The sequence below is a fragment of the Bos grunniens genome, chromosome 11, assembly GCF_055505025.1.
Source record: "Bos grunniens cultivar Pamir isolate PY7600 chromosome 11, Bosgru_T2T1.0, whole genome shotgun sequence".
Taxonomy (NCBI): Eukaryota; Metazoa; Chordata; class Mammalia; order Artiodactyla; family Bovidae; genus Bos; species Bos grunniens.
In genome coordinates this window covers 71560500-71569993 of record NC_141175.1, presented here as the reverse complement: position 1 = coordinate 71569993, position 9494 = coordinate 71560500, and the positions used below count along the sequence as shown (strand labels likewise).

The 9494-nt window shown below is 42.1% G+C and overlaps 1 pseudogene across 1 annotated transcript; it reads right to left on the bottom strand.

The window, feature by feature from the left end:
- Positions 1-2210: 2210 nt before the first annotated feature.
- On the bottom strand, positions 2211-4287 carry LOC147363321 (D-aminoacyl-tRNA deacylase 2 pseudogene; annotated as a pseudogene). Its single transcript, XR_015136924.1, has one exon. The product of XR_015136924.1 is annotated as a D-aminoacyl-tRNA deacylase 2 pseudogene (transcript).
- Positions 4288-9494: the final 5207 nt, after the last annotated feature.

Here is a 9494-nt window from a genome sequence, read left to right as displayed (position 1 = left end):
CTTCTCTCCTTGGATCATTATATCCAATGGTACCTAATGAGTTTTCTTTCTTTCAACTTCTTGCCTTTTTTCCTTTCTTTTCAAAAGTGGGCTTTCCTAGTGGCTCAGCCTGCAATGTGGGAGACCTGGGTTCAATCCCTGGGTTGGGAAGATCCCCCTGGAGAAAGGATAGGCTACCCACTCCAGTTATTCTGACCTGGAGAATTTCATGGACTGTATAGTCCATGGGGTTGCAAAGAGTGAGACATGACTGAGTGAATTTCACTTTCACTTTCACTTTTCATTTCCTTATCATCAACCTAGTCCAGCTCTTATATATCACATCTGGATTATTCCAGGAATCTCCTAACAGTGCTTTCCCATCTTTCTTTGCTTTAATCCACCCTATACCATCCAACAAAATCAAGTCACTGAAAAGACTCCTTTGACAAAGGTCCCATTAGCTTCAAATGGGGCCTTTTTCCACTTCTCTGCCTGGCTTCTCTGACCCTCATTCTCACGCTGCTTCTTCACACTCCAGCTTCATCTTACACCCACCCCACATGCACCCTTCACTCCACACACGTGGGATACCCTCCACTCTCTGAACATCACTTGGCCTTTTCCATTCCATGTTGTTCTCATCCTTATTTCTGAATGCCACCTCCACCCTATCTGCCCAGTCTTGAGTCTTAGCTTTCCTGACCCCTATTTCCAAGGGCAGCTTTCCATTATGCTCTCAAGCCAGAAGTGAGTTCTTCTTCCTCTGAAGTCTCATAATTCTAAATTTAAATTGCTCTTTAAATGGAGATTTGTCACCATTCACCTATTTCCCCAGATAGAAAACTGAGTCATCTTGTAGGGCAGGGCATTGCCTGTCCAACCGTGTCATCATGTAGATTCAAAAGACTTGTTCACGTATCTTTGCCTGAAACATAGTGTCTCCCACATCACAGTGCAAAAGTACTAAGTAAATCGTTAAATAAATGTTAAGGATAAAATCTACAATTCAATCTGAGGGCACTTTTATCACATGAATTACTGAGTCATGGCCACTACCTGAGGAAGGAAGAACAGCTACTCTTGTCCCAGTAAAACCAGGACCAGAAGGAGCGAACTTTCCTTAAATGAAGGAATTTTCCTTAGATACCCACCCCCCGGAAAGCGTGGCAGACAAACTCACTTATCCTTGCTTTCAGCACTGAAGTGGGGCTTTTTCTGCTCAGCTCTGCTCTCATGGTCCTCAGTCTGTTCTGGGCCTTTTTGGTCCCAGAGCAACTTGCAATCACTCCGACTTTCCACTTCACTTTTCAAGCCCACATTCTTGGTAGTTCCAGAACACAGCTTCCTGCCAGCATCTCTCCCCACCCTCTGTGACATCTGTCTCAGGGACTCAGTGAGAAGCAAGGAGCTAATGTTCAGGAAATTTGCTGCCCCCCTGTGATGAAAGGTGCAATCTTCATTACTCCCTGAGACAGAGCATCCCCATGGCTGTTGTGAAAGCAGACGCTGTGCCTTCACAGCTGCTTCCCTCGAGCAGTAGGAAACTGCCATCCCACTGTTCTCTTCGTTTGACTCTGTCTCTTAAATATGTTGTTTTTCTCATTTTCATTAATAATCCTTCTTTAACACCTGATCAGCCTTGCTGTCTGCTCTAGGTTAAAGCCTATTATTCTATTAGAGTTTGACATTTGGAAAGCAATGAGGCATTCATGCACAGGTAGTGTTAATAGGGAAAATGGCTTGAATCAGGGCTTTCTGCACCATGAAGTTGGAAAATGGGAGCGGTCAACAAGAAATAAAAGGCTGCTTCTGTGCCAGCTACAGAGGCGCTGAGCCCAAAACAGGCTGTGTCGCTGGTGAGGGGCTTGGGATAGGATATGACTTCTTCTGATACCTGGGGTTATTGATCAGGCAGGTGTGTAACTCCTAGATCATGTATCTAAAAAGAACCTGGAGCAGCCTAAGGGAAATTAGGCAATAGGCCTGATGACAAGTCAGCAAGGCTAAAGAAAGGCCACTGCATGTGTCTGCCTTCCCCGACTCTGACTCTCCAGTGTCAGGGCAGACTGTTATTAGGCGGACCACAGAGGACATTCTCCAGCCTCTGGGTGGTCCACTGTAGTGGTCGTCTGTGGGGTGTGTGAGCTGAAAGTAATCAGGACTAAAGTGGCCACAGAAATAGAGGGTGATGCCACCTCACATGAAGAATGAGCCAGTACATCTCCCAGTTTTTTTTTTTTTTAAACAACAGAAATTTATTTTCTTATAGTTCTACAGGCTAGAAGTTCAAGATCGGGGCACCAGCATGGTCAGTTTCTGGTAAAGGTTCTCTTCCTCGTTTGTAAAAGGCCCCCTTCTCACTGAATCTTCACATGGCCGGAAGAGAAAGGGTGAGTAAAATCTTTGGTGTTTCTTCTTATGAGGACACTAATCCCATCATGAGGACACCCACTCTCATGATCTATTAACCCTGATTACCTTCCAAAGGCCCCATCTGCAAATACCATTAGGAGACTTGGGAGACTTCAACATATAAATTTTGAGAGGGGAAGACACAAAAATACACTAAAAGAAAAAATGACACTGGGTCCAAATCACTAAGTCAATAAAACAGAAATAAACAAATCAACTTGTTTTCAAGTAATTCCAGCAGAAAGCTTCCCTTTTTATTCCTATTATATAGCAATCTAAATCAACAAGAAAAGAACTTCCTAAAAAAATTATGAACACTAATTTAATTAAACAGTAACTTTTAAAAACCAAAGACAAACAATATGACACACACTGTTTTGGTAAAAAACTGAGAAACAGAATATTAACCAAGAATATTAAATAAAAACAACTTTTAGTCCCCCATCCCCTGTTCCTATATCAACTAAAGATTCTTAACTTAAAGCACTTGGATATTCTTGGAAAGTAATATTAAAATGCACAATAACATTTCTGCATTACATTTTCATAGTATTAGAAGAATAGTAAATGCATATTCTTTTATTCAAAATATGGAAATCTGAAATATTAAAACAAATTTGACAAAATTATAATTGGTTTGTGCTGGGTTTTACCTAGTTTTAACACAAATAGTGATTTTTATTACGTACCACATATATTTGAGGGCATAAGAAATATATTTTTCTTGATTGTACAAAATGCTTCACAGCAAAAAGCTTAAATACAACTCTCTAGGAACACTTCCATGTTCTTATCAATGACCATAAAGTGAAGAGAGGATATTTCAAGTTTCTGAGTGTCAGTGTAGGGGAAAGTGGGATGGAAGGTGACTGAGATCCACAGTTAGGTGACTGGCAAGGTCATCTAATTAGGAGGCTGCAGAGTTGTGGATGGAACCCAGGATTTTCTTATCTAAAAATGCTGCAGATTCGTGTACTCAAGAAGAAGGGGCTGCTGCTGCTGCTGCTAAGTTGCTTCAGTCGTGTCCGACTCTGTGCAACCCCATTGACGGAAGCCCACCAGGCTCCCCCGTCCCCGGGATTCTCCAGGCAAGAACACTGGAGTGGGTTGCCATTTCCTTCTCCAATGCATGAAAGTGAAAAGTGAAAGGGAAGTCGCTTAGTCGTTTCCAACTCTTAGGACCACATGGACTGCAGCCCACCAGGCTCCTCTGTCCATGGGATTTTCCAGGCAAGAGTACTGGAGTGGGGTGCCATTGCCTTCTCCAGAAGAAGGGGCTAGGGAATCTAATTACGGCTGTCGAAACTTTCAAAATTCAATTAGGTGTGTGTACGGTCCATTGGTGTCGAGCTTTAACACCTGCCTATTGCCGTAAGTACCGTGTTTCACGACAACCCCAGCTTCAGCACACTTGCTATTAGCAGCTAATTCTTTTTTACAGAGATTCACAAATTGGGAATAAAGTTCTAATCCCTCTTCTTTTCCAGAGTTACAGTGATACTGCATGCTTCTTCCTTTTACTCTACCCCCAAGGGTGGCTTGAGGGATTATCATCCCTCAAGAATGTTGCCAGGTAGATCCAATATAGAGACGTGCTTGCCATTTTCTGTTTCACTTAATTTCACATTTAACAGTGTATTAACCATTTTGGGAAGAAGTTCTTTATCAGCTCCCTTGAAAAAGCACACGTAGATCACTAATCCTCTTTGAACCTCCACCCATTCGGCCTCGACGTCCCCCTCGGCCAGGCGTACTTGCAGCCGGGCGTGCAGGCACTGCTGCAGGAGAGCCCGGGCCTGAGGCGTTCTGCCACTGTCAGCCATAGCTCAAGCTGCGTGGATATCCCACAGGTTCCGGCCTCGCGCCGCACAGGCCAGCCCTCTACGCTCAGGGAGGGTCTCTCTCCCAGTTTTTCTACCTACACCTGTCAAGCAAAAATAACTGTTTATATTTGGTTTATTTATTCACTTATCACATATTCAATACCTGCTTACAGAAGACTTACAGATTAGATCCCTGCCCTCACAGAACTTACAGTCCTTATCATTTCCACTTCCACCTTCAGAGTAACTATATCTCCTCCATGTGACAAGGGGAAATGTCATCTTCATTTCTGAGATGCAAAAAGAATTATAAGCTCAGTGGATATGAAATCTTGGACTTGCAAGAAATACACATTTCTTTCATTTGTTTTAATCAATTTCATTCTGATTCCCAATCTCCACCTTGCCAGGCCAGGGGGAAATTCACTAAGACATTATTGGCAATGTGTGATCCTCGAAAATAAACAGAGGCGGGAACTGACATTTAGCTTATCTTGGCTATCCTGTCATCCTCACTGAGCAAGCCCGCTGTGGTCCCTGGAGATATGGTGGCCCTCTGCTTCTATTAGACTCCTGGTGCCTCGAGTCCCACCTCACAGGCTGCATTTGTGGCATCCCCTCTGAGCCACTGCAACTTTCCCGGGTGCCACCATGAAGCCAAGCATGGGTTTGTAATAAAGGTAAAGCGTCTCAGGTTCTGGAAACCTCTCCCCCCTCTCTCCCTTCCCTGTTGAGAACACAAGGTATAATCTGGTTCTTTGATTTAGCTATTCCAAAAGAAGAAAGAGACACTGACTTCCAGCAGCTTCTATTTTCACACAGCCAAAATTTTCTGAATCTTTGATTCCCAGACTCACTAAAGGCCTAGAAACCTGCTTAAAAGGAAGAAGAAAAATAGAAAACAAATACTAGTTAGAAGCCAAAATGATTATCTTGCCCAGAGATGAAGTAACTGAAATGCTGAAAGAGGCAACACCCATCGTCTAGAGCTCTGCCTCCAATCCCCATTATGGTTATACACCCCCAAACGTGGTGGCAAATTCTGGGAGGCACCTGCTGCTCATGGCTGCCTCTCACTCATCAGAAGATCCTAAGATCTGCAATAACTTGAGACTGGTACACTTGCTTTCACTTACATAGATTAGCCACAGAAAGAGGGTAACACATGCATCCAGCAATCATCCTTAACACAGTTAGTTCCCTGCCCCTCATATAACTTCACTCCCACTCCCATCAGGCCAGAGAGCACTACGAGCTGACTCCTACCTCCATTTCAGTTCTTCTCTTACCTTCCCTTCCAGCATCTATTCTGTCCTCTTTTTCTTCCCATCTCCTGCCCTCTCAGTTGTTTCTAGGGAAACTAACTGAGGTGCTTACTGAAAGAGCATTCTCCTTCTCCTGAACACCCCTGCTGCAGGTCTCCCGTGACCTCAGTCCCCTGTAGCCAGAATACATTAAAAGAGGATGAGCATGGCAGAAGAGGAGACAAGTGGTGGGGTCCATGTCAGTTCTTCAGGCTGGAGGGGAGTTGTAACAGTCTGAGGGGGTTGAAAACCCATTTTAAAGAGTCAGTTAATTGACCAATGGATCTATTCAGTGACTTTATTAAAATTTATGTGCCTATCACTGTGGGGTCACCTTCAAAAGAGAAAAAACACATAACATATCTTATTGTGTTCAAAGAGGCTCCATTTAATATGGGAGGAAGGGCATACACACAGATATCTGGATGTCAGTGATGATAACAATAATAGCCAATATAAATTAAACACTTATAAAGTGCTGAGTGCTGAGCTAAATATTGCTATACTAAAGCAATATTTTATTTACTTGTCACAACATCTTTTTACGGTAGATATTAACGTTAGCCTCCATTTGCAGACGAGAAAGCTGAGGCACAAGGATTTTTTTAACTTGACGAAAGGCCTTTAATAATGAATTGTAATCCAACAACAATAGTTTGTAACAGTTCATTGCATCTTTGTTTCTAATAATGAAAAGGCAGAAATTATGTAATTATTCAACAATAAAGAAATGTTAAATTATAAGAGAACCATAAGGCTAAAATTTTGTGCAGCCATTAAATTCATTTATTGAAGGAAATAAGATCACACAGGGAAATACTTATGATAAATGTTAATTTAAAAAAGAACAGGAAGGACTTCCCTGGTGGTCCAGTGGCTAAAACTCCATGCTCCCAACACAGGGGGCCCAGGTTCAATTCCTGGTCAGGGAACTGGATACCGCATGCTGCAACTAAGAGTTCACATGCTGGAATTAAAAGATCCTGCATGCTGCCACTAAGACCTGATGCAGCCAAATAAATAAAACAATTTTTAAAAATAACAGGATACAAAAATGTATATGCCTTATAATACCAATTATATGTGTTGAGGGAAATGGAGGAGAGGGGAGGGAGGAAAAGAGAAGGAAGGGATCAGAAGGAAATACATCAAAATGTCAATAGGGTGTCAGAACTTCAATTTGCACACTCCAAACATATGCAGTTTATTGCATCTCAATTCTACCTCAATGAAGTTGTTTAAAAATGTTAACAAAGGATTTCCTGGTGGTAGAATCATATATGATTTTAATTTTACTTTTTATTGTCCAATCCAAATATCCTACAAAGATTATCCATTGCTTTAATAATCATGTAAAATTCATGTTAATTTTTAAAAAGGGAACTCTGGGAGTAACATTGGAGGATATTCTGATTTAATTGATAGAGGGTAGGACTCCAGCATATTTTTGTTGTCTTATCACCCTGGGTGGCAGTCAGGGATGGAAACTAGTGATATGCACAGAGCATCTGCTCCAGTGCCTGGTCGATACTTGATGCTTGATAAATGGTGACCATCATCATTACCACCATCATCACTCTTGTTGTTATGCTTTTTATGTATATCAGCATTACTGGCATATTTACATTCTCATATGAAGTGGAAAAAGAAAAACCTCTAGGTGGAGCAGATGGCTCAGACCTTGGCAGATTCATTGGAAACTTCAGTGAGTAATCAGGTGTTGGAACTGGTGATATTTTCCTGTCATAGACTCTTTCAGAAGCTTTCATCTCTCCCTGCCTGTGGGATTAGTAATGCAGAGCACTTTCAGACTATTAGTGGATAAAACTACAAAGCAAAAACTTTTTACTAAAATTAACGATGCCAGGCCAGCCATAAAGAAATTCATCTCCCAAGTGTCACGCTCAGCAGAGTTGCACCAGCTTCTATAACAGATGTCTAGACAATTTGACTTTGAAATACATACCCCACACCTAAACGGCCTGAAGTTTCCCAGTCAGTGCCCAGCCAAAGTTCAAAACCAGAGACCACACAGGAATAGAGGATTGAAGATTATAAATAAACTTATTCATAGGGAAAGCAGAGCGAGTATAGCAAGCTAAAAATTGATTGCCCAGAGAGGATGACTCATCAATGAGACCATAAAAGACCATCTTGCAGAGATCATGCAGCAAGACAGTTCATTGTCCTTAAACATTAACTGCCCGTCACACCAGGCCTCCCATCAGCAGAGTGCAAAGCCCAGAGACGGCCTCGTTAAGCTTTCTAGACATCCCCACCTAGCAAAAAAAAAAAAAAAAAAAAGGCAATCCACTTCTCCTCTCTCTCTTTGAATCCCCACTTAGCACTGAAAGGAACCTCATCCAAACCCAGGGCCCAGGATTCCTAATGTGTCAGCCATTTGAAAAGCTTTGGTTCGGGTCAGGCTGACTGCCTGATCACTTTAAGACATTACATGTTTTAACTGAATATTTCAGGGCTAAAGAATTCTGCAGGTGGATGAGTTTAGGTCAAAAGCAATCTGAGACAATATCCAGATGCTGAGACAGTAGGAAAACCACTCTTACTGCCTTAATCATGTCTCTTGAAGCATGAAAACAACACAGGACCATGCGGTTATGTCACTTATAAAACTGATTTCCTGCTACCTGCTTCTGCAGGATGGTAAGTGTAATTTCAGACACTCAAAATTTATCTCTAGAGTTCTGAGATTTTATCAAAATGGCAAGCCTCTAAATGATACTGAGATGCAAGGGTACCAAGAATACTATGAGGAAATACCATGACGAAAATAAAAAGAAATGCCATTCACCCCCACAAACATCTCCTCAGCCCTAGCTGTGAAAATATGTTGTGATTACTGGGGCTGGGAAATGAGTCAAACATCAATCTTTTTATCTAAGGAACTCAAGATCTAGAGAGAGCAGATAAGGTGGGCTAGGACCTAAAGAGATAGATGAGAAATCAAACAAGAACCACAAGAAAGCATCTATACTGTTAGGATGGAAGAGAGATGACTCTCATTTGGTGTGTGGGTCAGAGAAGACTTTGAGCAGTTAATGGTATTTGAATTGGGCTTAACATGGGTAAGACATGAACATATCTGGACGTGAATACCTCATAACGCACAAAAAAACTCTGAGGTCCTTTCAGAGGGCCTGTATCAGCATGGGACAAGCTAAACCTACAAAAGGAGTCAGGAGAATGCCTACCAGAAGCTAGTCAAGTGTCATATGACATTAGACTGAAAGTGGGGCGGTGTTCAGGGACAAGTCACCCAATATATGCATGAGTGACAGCAAGCACCACAGTCCAATATGCCATCTGAGTTACTAGCTGGCAAGGACTGGTAAAGAAGAGAGAAGATCAGTTAAATATATCACAGCACATCTGTACAGAAGACTATGTGGCACTCATTAAAAGAAATTATATACATGTGCATTTCTTGTCATGGAAAGGGGTTCTTAATATACTAAGGAGAAAAAAGGAAGTTATAGAATGTCTGTGTAAAAGATCATCTATGGGGTTTCCTTGGTGGCTTAGTGGTAAAAGAAGCTACCTACCAATGCAGGAGACACAGGTTTGATCCCTTGTCCAGGAAGAACGCACACACTACAGAGCAGCTAAGCCCATGTGCCACAACTACAAAGCCTGTGCTCGAGAACCCAGAAGCCACAACTACTAAAGCCTGCGAGCCCTAGAGCCCATGCTCAGCACTAAGAGAAGCCACCATGATGAGAAGCCTGCACACCACAACCAGAGCAAAGCCTGTGCAGCAACAAACACCTAGCATAGCCAAAAATTAATAAATAAATAAAGATCATCTAGGAATGCATCAAGATGAATCTGACTTTACTAACTTATATGTATAAGAAACATCACATTCTTCATGCCAACTTGGATCTAACTTTGAGCCCCCAGCCTGGCAGAAAGTCCCATCTCAATCAACAACAAGGCACATTACATCATATTC